Source organism: Chelonia mydas, chromosome 9, assembly GCF_015237465.2.
Source record: "Chelonia mydas isolate rCheMyd1 chromosome 9, rCheMyd1.pri.v2, whole genome shotgun sequence".
Taxonomy (NCBI): domain Eukaryota; kingdom Metazoa; phylum Chordata; order Testudines; family Cheloniidae; genus Chelonia; species Chelonia mydas.
This window is the reverse complement of record NC_057855.1, coordinates 88,713,673-88,725,804: the sequence shown is the minus strand read 5'-3', so window position 1 is coordinate 88,725,804 and position 12,132 is coordinate 88,713,673. Positions and strand designations below refer to the sequence as shown.

At 45.6% G+C, this 12,132-nt stretch overlaps 1 long non-coding RNA gene across 1 annotated transcript in view; it reads right to left on the bottom strand.

Annotated features, from left to right (window-relative positions):
• The window catches only part of LOC122461787, a 68,297-nt gene extending 59,185 nt beyond the window's left edge, over window positions 1-9,112 (bottom strand). The window contains exon 1 of the long non-coding RNA XR_006283967.1: window positions 8,613-9,112. This is a non-coding gene — a long non-coding RNA (uncharacterized LOC122461787). The remainder of the gene's footprint in view (window positions 1-8,612) is intronic.
• Between the last annotated feature and the right edge of the window lie 3,020 nt (window positions 9,113-12,132).

Here is a 12,132-nt window from a genome sequence, read left to right as displayed (position 1 = left end):
ATCAGGCCTGCCATGGAGCATGTACTGCGGATTTGAAGAGATGGGCTGTCCTCTCACTTCAGGCACAGGATGCGTATCACAAGAGATCTCAGACACCAAAGCATTAGACAAATCCTTCCATCTGTAAGAAGTTAATGGGGGTTCCTGTGCAGGGCTAGATCCAGAACTGGCGGCAGCAGGCACAGCTTCTGTGGACCTGCACCTATTTACACCAACTGAGGAGCTGGCCCCCAGCACCTAGGAAAATCAGTGATATCAGCAATAACTCTGGCCTAGATTATTCCATTTGGGCACAGCCCAGAGTGAGAGGCAGACAGAGTACTGGGAGGAACTGGCCAGACTCCATGGCTTGCACATTGCCTTTCCTGGGGCCCAGCCTAGTCCCACTCCACAAGCTGGTCTGGAAGTAGTGCAAGGCCATAACTCCAGCTCCTCTCCACTCTTTAGGGCACCCTCCACCTCCTAGAGAGGCGGGAAAGGAGCAGTCCCTGCCCTCCCCGAAGAAGAGAGGCTGCAATGCTGCTCGCCCTTTGGCAGGCTTTGCAAAGGGGTGATTGAAGACTTTCTTTGCTGCACACTCATGGGAGGAGCAGGCAGAATCTATCCCTATGTATATATGCTACCTTATACCAGATCCCTCTAAAACAGTACATTATTGTTAAGCCTGCATAGCAGTTAAGGAAGGGTTTGCGATTTCAGTCAGAAGATGAGCTTTTCAAATAGAAATTCTCCATAAGCACAAGACCTGGTCATTGGGAGATAAGAACTTCTTTCACCTGAGACACAAACCTACATAATCCAGTCACTCTTATGACACTAATGAATTACAACTATGGGTATAACTCTCTCAGATTCCTTCAGCTGGCTCTTTCAAAGCTGTCAGTAACTGCCTGCTATGGAATTTAATCTTCTCGGGTAGCATGTTCTATTTGCAGTATGCTTCCTGTACTTGCCACCGCTCTTCTAAAGTTGGATACTAAATTTTGTTCTTTAAAAAAAAAAAAAAAAAAAACCCACAAACACACACCACACAATTTACATCTGTGGAGGATCAGACCCCATAAGTGTCAGAGACATCCTTAAATATTAGCTAAATTTTTTACTCCTGCAACTCCCTGGCCTGCTGTCTTCTCCTTGAACGTATGTACCCTGATTCACTCTCTATTGAAATCCTTCCTCACCCCTTGATCTTTTATAATATTACTGAGGTGCAGATCTGCTCCAAAATGCTGCTCCTGAAATTGCTTCATGTTTATTGTCTTCAAATGACTCCTGATCAGGTGTGCCCAGTTCACAAAGGAAAAATAACACCATCTTTTTAAAACTACACTCCCTGCAAACTCAACCTGGGCTCTGAGAATCAACCACTCTTTCCTTCTCTTGCCTCATCATAAAGGTCCTACAGGTCAGAGTATGCCCTCAGTGATGCCTGTGCAACTCCATTGCCTTCCAGGGGGTTGTACAGGTGTAGTTTGCTGGAACTTAAGAAACAACTCTGTTGAGGCACACAAGGAGGAACTGAATCCAGCCCCCTCTCCTGCGGCTGTGATATCTCTGCAGGGCTAACAGGAGTTAAAAGCAGAACAAATGTAATGTCTGATCTGGCTCTGAATGTGCCCAGGGAGCTGATCTGTTGAGACGGATGACGAGATTCTCACAGGGTAGAATTGCACTTTTAGATTTAAGGTGCATCTAAACTTTAGCCGGATGAGGCTCCCACTCCCAGAAGCAAAATCCCCCCTATCTTCCATCCTCTTTGCTGGCTTATTGCAGAGACCAAAACTGGTTTTCAAAGTTGTCTTTAGACTAACTCTGTCCAAGTCTGTGTATCCTCATTGCCACATTGTCTTCCACCTTCTCATTCCACTCAAACTTCAGTCTTGGCTTTGTCTGCTAGGTCACCTTCCACCAGTGCAAGGTGCCCTTTTACTTGTGCTGCTTTTCGGCCACCCTCTAACCCCCTGAGCAAAGCTGAGTAAGAGCAGAAAAAGAAAAGCTTGTGTGAACACTTTGTTCTTTTTTTCTGAGCAGTGTTGTGACAGAAGGTGCTTAGGAGTCTGGGGTCCATTCTGACCATCCCATGATCTGAGGGGATCCCAGGAGACACCAATCCTTCACGTTTTCAGATGGATGACACAACATACCCCTGGCACATAGGCACTAACCCAGCTGGATACAATCAGGTATTGTGCAAGCCACCCTGAGCAGAGAAAGACAGGTGGTCCAAGTAGTAGAGTTACAATGAGGTGGCTGTGATGGGTTCCTCCAGAGTGGTACCCCAGTTCCAGGTGGCACTGAGCCCCCCTGACCCACCAGCCTGGACTCCCGGGAGAACCCATCACAGTGGCCTCACTTGATTTAACTGGGTTCAGTGCTAAGTGACTGTGTTGGCACTGTCTGTGCACAAAGAAAGGGCAATGTGGACACATCAAGAGATGTAAAGAGCAGCAAGGAGGCATAGGGACACTAAACATCAGGCACCAGAAAGCCTGGCAGGATTGAAGACTGAAGTTAGTGACTGCAACAAATGAAAAGAAAACACAAAGGGGGCGAATGAATAAAAGATAATGCAAGATGTTCAGACAACTAATAATAAAAGATTCAAGTCCAGAAGGCCCATGGGGTGCTGTAAGTGAAGCCGACTGCCTGGCTCGAAGATACTGCAGCCAGGCTAATTTCTTGACATAGCAAAATGACATTTTCTAAAACAAGCTCGATGAATTATGTGCCTCAGTACTTCCACAGGGGAAAAGGAAACTGATAGAAGATGACACAAGGTACATTTCCCAGTATGCTAAAGAGAGACTAACACAGATGCTGGGTGTGGTCCCTTTAAATCCCAGCTGTGCTACTTGGTTGCCTGGAGCAAACCCATAAATATCCATTAAAAAAATGCAGCAGAAAATGGACTGGGAGAGGGAGAGTTTTGTCTGATAGTTCAGATAAAGCCCAAGATGCTCTCTGGGCTTGATTCTTCATTGCCTTAGATCTTGGGTCACCATTCAGACCTGTGCAAAGTAAGCAGGAAACTCAGCGAGGTCAGAGACTTTCCCACTCACTCCTCTGGGTGGCAGTTAAACACTCCCTGTTCACAGGTGTAAACATCTAGACAAAGTGCAAAAAGAATCTGGCCCTATGCTTCTTAGTTCTTTTTCTGATCTGGAAGAAGACAGCGAGGGCCGTGTTTTCAAAACTGATGTAAAACTAACTAGATCATTAAGGTAGGAAAGCACAGACACTGGACCTCTTCCCCTCTGCACAGCCTCCCTGCAGGGTGAGGAGACCAGCATTTCCTGACACCTTCATGAGGCTGAACAGATCCAGGACTTCCTTCCTGGTCCACAATGGAGAGTCCATGCTGCTGCATAAAGTTTTGCATAAACAAACGAACGAACCAACGGGTCACTCATTTTTATCAACATGGATTCATCTGCTTGTTTTGCAATATTTTGCAGACAGCAGCTCCAGCTGTTACTGATTATTTATTGCCACCAACATGCATTGGCCCTGCCAACACATCATTATTAATTCAGTGTATGGTGGCAAATGGCTAGAGGCTCAGCATCAGCTTCTAGGAACTTCACCCCCACCCAAGTCCATAGAAAGACTCCCCTCACATTCACAGGATCTGGACCAGTCTTTTCCAAGCAGACATCACGGGACCTGAAGAAGAGCTCTGTTTAGCTTGAAAGTTTGTCTTTCTCACCAGCAGAAGTTGGTCCAATAAAATATATTACCTCATCTCTCCCATACCTGGGCCCACCATGGCTACAACACTGCCAACAACATAAAGCAGACACAGAATGCATTGGGAGACCCAGAGGATTGTTCAGTCTTAGAGCATCTTTTTCTCCTTTAATGCCTTCTCGGTCGGTGACAGCATTATGTATGGTAGCATTAAATAATTTGTACATAGTTATAAATATTTATTTGCTTACAAATCACCATGAGTAAAGTACTTGAGTGCCAGGGAGAGAAGGAAAGGAAAGCCCTGCAGCATTGGCATGGTGTGTGCCCCTGCTGAAGCACCATCCTTAATCTAGTGCTTGTGTGCTGTAATCAGAGACACAGAGGTGAGAGAGATTTGTGTCATGTGGATAAGGTAATAAAAAGAGATGTAGCCCTAGTTTTATTATTGGTATTACTGTAGCACCAAGAGGTGCTAGGCACTGTAATAAACATAGTAAAGGGACAGTTGCTGCCCTAAAGAGTTTGCAATTTAAACATACAAGGCTTGGCAGAGAGGGTGTATTATTAGTCCCTTATTTTTAAATGGGAGATGAGGCACACAGAGATTAAGTGACTTGCCCAAGGTCACACTGGACATTTGTGGTGGAGTCAAGAATTGACCTTAGATGTCTTGAGTTCTCACCAATGTTTTAATGGCAAGACCATTCTTTCTATGCCTACAGTTGCGAAGTCCTATACAGGACTTCGGGTTCATGACCTCCATTAAAATCCTCTGGCTAAAACTCTGCCCAGTAGACAAGGTCTGCATTAACACATATGCAGCTGCAACCTTAACAGCATCTTTGAGCCATGGCAATGGAGAAAGTGCTGTTTTAACAAATTTACTTGTGTAATCAACACACAGAAGTTCAAATTGGAAAAGCTTCCAACAATTCTGACTGCCAACAGGGGAGAGCCACCCCTGCCAGGCATGACAACAAGAGTTGGGTGTGTAAAGCCCTGTGACATACTTCCACTTCTTGGCTCCCTCTGTGAGTAGAGCAGTACTACACCAAAGCAAAGTGCAAAGTGAAACTAAGACAGAGCTTGTCAACTTCACTTGGTATAGTACCCTAAAGATTAGAAAAGCTTTTGATACAGTAGTATACAGAGAATTGGTCTCTAAGGCATAATATTATTTGGAGTCACCAGATGGTGCAGTTACAGTTTGTTTTACAAGCTGTCTAACTGAATGACTAGGCAGCAAGATCTTGGAGAAATGCTATTTGTTACTTGTGGTGCAGTTCTTCCTGGGAGCTGTGATATTACACATGTAAAGACTGTTTTCTGCATAGGTCTGACTGGGTCATTTTTAGGAGTATAGCTGCTGCCTACAGGATATACACATGCAAACAAATGCATGACCGTGTCAGACTGTAAACAAGCTAACTAAATGTTTCGGTTTAGTGAGTAAGGATCTGAAGTGGATGAAATAATGAAAGACTTGAAATCTGAGGACACATTTAAGTGGAAACAAACAGTTTGGGATGGACTGAGGCTGCTTGAATTTTTCTGTTTAGATGTCAGTGACTTGGAAACAGATAATGAAAATTGCTCCTGATAAGAAACTTTGGAGGATGCAATCAGTCCAGAAGGAGAGCAATAATGCAGTTCAATTTTATAGAATTATACTCCTAGTCTATTTATATCTCTGGACTTTAAAAAAGACTGGGGACTTTTCCCCTCAAGTTCCATTATGAACTTTTAAAACAGCATGTGAGAGAGTCACTGATATATTCTTCATAGCTGCAATCTCTGAACCTAAGAATTTAGCAGTGAACTACAAATCTAAAATAAAAAAGGGAAGCAAGCCTAGAATCAGATGATAAATGCCCTCAGTAACCAGGCATGCAGTATGGACAAATTTTGACTCAGTTTTTAATACGTGTTTTTTAGGCTTGTAGAAATTAAGGTGCATTTGTGGGTTTATTAGATGGGATGTGGTAGTATCCATGCTTCCTCCATAATACAGGATTCTGGGGCATTAGCAATATCAGACACCTTGTGCAACTATTGCCTCTTCTTGAATCTGAGACATCCTAGAACGATGCATTCTGAAGCATCTCGAAAACTGAAAGAGAAACATACATTGTTATAGTCCAGTTGACATGGGGCTTCATAAAACAAAGTATTCCTACTTGGGTTATCCATAATTATGAACTTTGACAAACAATCCAAGAGTGCAGACATGATTAAAAAGCCATTGGCTTCAATGGGGGGGGGGCGGGGGGGGGGAAGACTCCTATTGAGTTGAATGGGCTTTGAGTCAGGCCTCTGAGCATCCACACAACTTCCAAATTCCTGTTGCAACATGTCTAACCTAGGCTGCATTTTCTGGGCATAGTCTCTTCATTAATTATTCTAAAGTTCTGGACAGGAATAGAGGGGCCAAACTGCAGTGCAAGGTAGAGAAATGTGCAGTGCTTGGGATCCAAAAGCTATGGGGAATACAGTATATCTTCACTAGCCACATGTGCTAGCCCCCTGGATGGAAGTTAAAATATGCAAGTGTGCTAATACCGGTGGAATGCAAATACAATTGCAGAAGGCATAAAGAAGTTATCAAATGTAACTAGGAAGAGATTCTTCTAGCACACTCTAAAGAGCAAATGAGGCCACATTTAGAGCACTGGACATAAATGGCAAATCTCAGCTACAAAACACTAGTCTTAGAGATTAGACAAGCACAGCAGAGGGCAAGCAGCACAATACATGGACTCGGCAATCTTAGTCATTCTAAAGAGGTTATGAAAACTAGGTTCTGAATCTCCTATTTCCTGAAATTCAGATCTAGTCCTGGTAGGTGTTGAGCCATCTCAACTCCCCAGGTACTAAGTACCTTGCAGGATTGGGCCATAAAAGCGAAGATCCCAGAGAATACAAAACTAAAGGGAATATATGCAGCAGGAGGGTGCTGCCAAGGGCATGAGCTGGTCTCCAATCAAAGGAGACATTTATTCCAATAGAACACGAAGGCACATGTGTAAGTGAAGGCACAGAGTGTACTTCTGTGCTTAGAGACACCTCTCCGTGTAGGACTCAATATTGACCCCAAGCTAATCAATAATTTCATTCAGGCAACATGCTCCATGGAAGTGGAGTGGAAAATTGATCAATGCTTCATTACACCCTACCACTCCGTTGCTCGAGCAGCAGCAGGATGCTCTCTAGCAGCAGGCCTGTCGCTTTTTGCCTCAGCCAGCTTTGTTTTCCAAAAAAATACACAATTTGCAATAGCAAAGCCAAGCAAGGACGCACACTCCAGGCAACACCCCCATCCCTGCACCTTCAGTTTCTTGTCCTGTCTATAGGCCCTCTACACAATCAGCATTTCAGCACCACTGACAATTGTGAGGGGAGTGCCTTCATTTGGAGCCTAACGCCCTAAATCCACAGAGAGATCCAACCAAATTCTGACAGATTCTGTATTGGTTCTTATACCACACTCATCACTGTACTATCCAATTGTCCTTTCTGATATCCTGGACAGAAAGGATGAAAAGTTACTGAATCCCTGCCTGAAGGAGGGGGACCCACAGAGTAGGGAACTACCACCTTCCCCAGACTCTGCAGAAGTCCCTCCACCGGGATCCAGGCATTGAGAGAAAGGGGCCAGGAGAGAAGAGACCTTCTCCATACCTCATCCCCACACCAAACATACAGGGATTCTCCATCTTCAAGGCCCAAATCAGTCTAAAAAACTTGGGTTCCCTCTGAGCTATGGCAGCCCCTCCTAATATTCTGTGAGAGGTTTTGGGGGCAACTGCCTATAGGGTGCCCTGCCAAGGACCAGGATGTAGGGATATGGCTCTCATTGATGGTCCTTGCTTCTAACAGCTCCTCTGACACTTGTCTAGATCGCTGGGTATGTGAGGATTTGGAGGATGAAGCCCTTTGTTTCATTCTAAAGCAGGGGGAAATCCCACTACCTGAGGGGATGATTCAGTCCACGCATTTCCTGGACCTCTCTATGGAGCATGACTTGGGCCTCCACTGCTGAATCTCTTCCTATTGGTTAAATATCTGGTTCGGAGCTGAAAAGCAACCCTGCAGGAATGGCATTGCAGGGCTCCTTCACTGGGTCTCTGATCAAACCCGATCAGCTTGCAAATAAACTGAAGAGTTGAACGTCAAGCTGGGTTCTTGCTGGCTTATTCATCATCATAAGCCACATGTCAATTATCTTTTTTTTAAAATTCATGAGCTCTTCCCCCACCCCCCAAACTGTGTTAGCTCTGCCATGCATATTTATTCTAGTAAGTAAAATAATCACATGGATCTAAATTCACTTGGGGAACCTGTTCTAAAGTTCACTGAAAGCTAAAGAGATTTCCAAGCATCAGGCCCACAGGAAGCAGACCCAATGAATAAGCAGGTGCCTTTCTTACATAATCACTGTTCTGACCATCACTGCACTTGGAAGAAATTGCTCTCATTCCCCTGAGACATTGCCCTCAACAGAAGTCCAGTGGCAGACTCTCCTCATTCAGGTCAGTATTAATCAGATTTTGACTAAACAATTTCCATCCTCCTGCTGCCTAGCCCTCTCTGGTCCCCAGAGCTGTAAGTGGGGAATTTCCATTAGTACACAAATGTCATCACCTTACCCAGTGCATCCTCCCACATGCATTTTGACTGCCTTGTCAGTGGCCCAGCTAAGAACAGACTTCATTATATCTGGCACCATCACTTATCCTAGCTGACTGGCAATTTCATGTGCATGCCAATCAACAGCACTGCTATCATTATTAGAGCTTTAATTCACCAGAATGAAGTTTAATATGGCATAAAATTATCCAGAATGTGATTAAAATGGCATTTTCCAGCCAAACTGGTGGGAGATCAAGAAGATGTAGGACTTTGTGACAGGGTGCTGTACTCACCACTGGATAGCACCGCCTCCTGGCAGGCCTGGGAATTAGCTCAGTCACACCCCTTCCAGCAATTACACATCATCAGTTTCTTCTCTGCAGCTCCTCTCTCACTCTCAGGAGCCACAGCTGTCCTCTTCAGGACTCAGCCCTCTGGCCAGGTCACTATTGGGGGGGGGGGGCACCTTCCAGCAGGGAAGTGCATAAAGGTTCCTGCTCTCCAGCATTCCCAGGCAGTCTTTTGCTTCACTGCCTTACAGTGCCAGCCCCACAGCAGCTGGCAGGGGAACCTAGGCCCACCCTCTACTCTGGTTTCCGGCTCAAGGACCCTCTACACAACAGCCAACCTGTGTTCCCTGCACCTTACTATATTTCCTTGAGCCACTTCCATACCTCTGGCCTTCCCCACTCCTCTGGGTTTGGGAGTCTCCTCCCATGGAATAACTTTAGGCAACTTATCGCTGCAACCCCTCACATATCCCTCCCTTCTCTCAGGGAAAGACTGTAACCTCACTACCACCCCTTCTGTTGCCAGCCTGCCAGCTTTTATAGAAGCCCCACCTGTCCCTCACAGGTGAGCCTCTCTCTAATTAGCTGCTTCCAGCCTAAAGCTCTCATTTGCAGCCTAATTAGCTGATTGAGCCCACCTAGCCTAATTCAGCTCTTGCCAGACAAGTGTGGGGAGCACACCCATCAGAGACCTGCTGAGGTAGTCCACGTTCCACCAAAGGAGTGAGGGACACAGATATCGCATCATGGCATACAGCAGGTCACAGGAATAACAGGACACTCAAAGTGGAACCTGCACAGAGTGGAACTAGGTTGTTTCCTGCCCCTCATACTCGGAACAACTTCCCCCTTAGTGTGAAAGGCCACTGGAATTGATATATTGTCAGACACTGAAACAGCCGGATTTCAGCCTACTTTGCTGTCTGCATTCCATGTGCATTTCTAAGGCCCTCCTCCCTGTTATATCTACTTCACTAGGAGAAAACCAGTCCCACTGTTACGAAAGCATGGTCTGGACACAGACGGGTCGACAGGAATTTCTGACTTCTAATCCCAGAGACCAAGTCATTCTGTTGATCTCTCTGCCTCCACTTCCTCATCTGTCAAATGGGGGTCATAATACTTTCCTACATCCTAGGGCGGCTGTGAGGATTAATGTTTGCAGAGCACTTTGAAGATGAACAGCACTGCATGAGAGCTATGTATTATTATTAGCCACATTCACTGTACACATGTGCCACTGGATTGCATTTCATAGCAGCCGGCCACAAAGCCAAACCATCGTTAGTTGCAGCTAGTTGGAAATTAATGGAATTAAAATGGAATGATGGCCGTGGATTGTGTCTTATTGCAGCAGCTAAACCCTAGCAAAGGGTTTTCCAAATATAGTTCCTTGGGCTGAAGTATCCATATTCCTGACAGAAGAAAAACAACTCTGCAAACTGAAATGCAGGGCGATAGTCCTCATGCAGGGTCACACCAGTCCCAGCAGCCTGAGGTGTTCAGGGCAGAGGAGACAGTTTGCTAATTCACATCCATTTAACAGTGTCAGGAAAAGTGGTGTTATCACCATCTAGTTCTCAGCAAACACACAGCTGGTCTCCCTGCACTGGTAGGAGAAAAATGGACCTTCTGTTACTGGTTTATAGACAAGGCTTTTGTTCCACCCTCCTCACCGTGGTATCTGAGTGCCTCCATGTGGGGTGTACTGTGTTAGTAAAATGATCAGAGAATGAAATCGTATCTCACACTCTCTCACTAGTGGCTAGGGGTATGGCTACATTGTAGTTACACCCAAAGCTGTCCTGTGCCAGCTGACACCGGCTCGCTGGGCTCAGGCTAAGGGGCTGTTTAACTGCCATGCAGATGTTTGGGCTGCAGCCCGAGCTCAGAGACCCTCCTCACAGGATCCTAGAGTCCAGGCTGCAGCCCTAAGACCAAACATCTACATAAGAACAGACACACTGGGTCAGGCCAAGGGCCCTCCAGCCCAGTGTCCTGTCTTCTGACAGTGGCCAATGCCAGGTGCCCCAGAGGGAATGAACAGAACAGGTAATCACCAAGTGCAATTAAACAGCCCCTTAGCCCGAGCTCTCTGAGTCTACATCAGCTGGTACGGGCCAGCCATAGGTTTTTAATTGCAGTGTAGACGTACACCTAGGAGACTCACTGTGAATTACCAAATGGTGTGAATTAGTCTAATTATGGATTATTGTTTACAGTGCTGCAAAGTGTTCTAGGCGCTTTAGAGAAGAAACCAAAGGAAAAGATGGGGTAAAATGTTCAAAAACGCCTTAGTCCCACGCGTAAAATTGATTTAGGCACCCAGGTGCCTAAATTACATTGACTTTCAATGGGACTAAGGTGCCTAAAGTACCTGACAGCCATAGGTGCTGGAATTAAAGAGGAGGGGGATGCTGCCACACTCCCTGGTTTGAAATGGTTTCCATCCTATCCCGGGTTTACAGTTTGGTTCAATGGCTCCCAGCACCCCCACTATACAAATTGTTCCAGCCCCCGTGCTGATGGCTGGTCTACACTGCAATGAGGACTATGGGGGGATAACCTACAGAGCACACCAAAATGTTGCACTGTAACCCCATGTGGATGCAACCGGCGCCAACTAAAAGGTACCTAGCACAGGTTAAGGAAGTCTGTCTGAAAGACTTAACGCCAACCAAGTACCTTTTAGTTAGCACCAGCAGTTTCCACCCGGGGCAGTCACAGTGCCACATTGTGGTGGACTCTGCAGTTCGCACCCCTTCAGGCTGCGCTGCAGCACAATGGAGGCACCACTTTAGTGACTTTCAAAAATAGGCTCCTGAAAATTTTATCCATGGCATGGCCCTGGAGAGTTTACAATCTAATTTCAACGAGTAGAAGGGCCCAATTCTGCAGTGAGTTCCTCCCTGGTGGAAGGTGAAAGGTTTTTCGCAGGAGTGGTGGGTGAAATTCTGTGGCCTGCGTTGTGCAGGAGGTCGGACTAGATGATCACAATGGTCCCTTCTGACCTAAATATCTATGAATCTATGAAAAAAACCCTGCTGCCCTCAACCCTGGCACACAGCAAAAGCCATCTGTTTACAAGGGGGTTTGAAGAAGGCGGAGGGTACATACCTCACAATGACAAAGGGATGGAAAGGACTTTCAGTAGGTGTCTGGCTGACTGAGTTCCTGCTGAGTAATTACTGCAATGCTGCATTATTAATGATGTGTTAGGGCACCTAGAGCCTTGGATAGGTGTCTTTTTTATTATTTTCAATTTAAATAAATGAACAAACTGACTACTATGGGGCTGTACCTCGGCCTAGGGGCTCCCCCAGCTGGATCTAACTGAGGAGAAACAATAAAGAAAGCAGGGATAATGCATCATCACCTGTGCTTTGTTCATGGGTGCTCTCAATGCTTACTAATTATTGGCTGTAACACTTGTAAATGTACCATAGTGTAGTTTGTAAATATCATGAAATATTAGTAATGGGAACCCTGGCTACATTTGCTGTCAAATCTTTTGTGAGAGAGA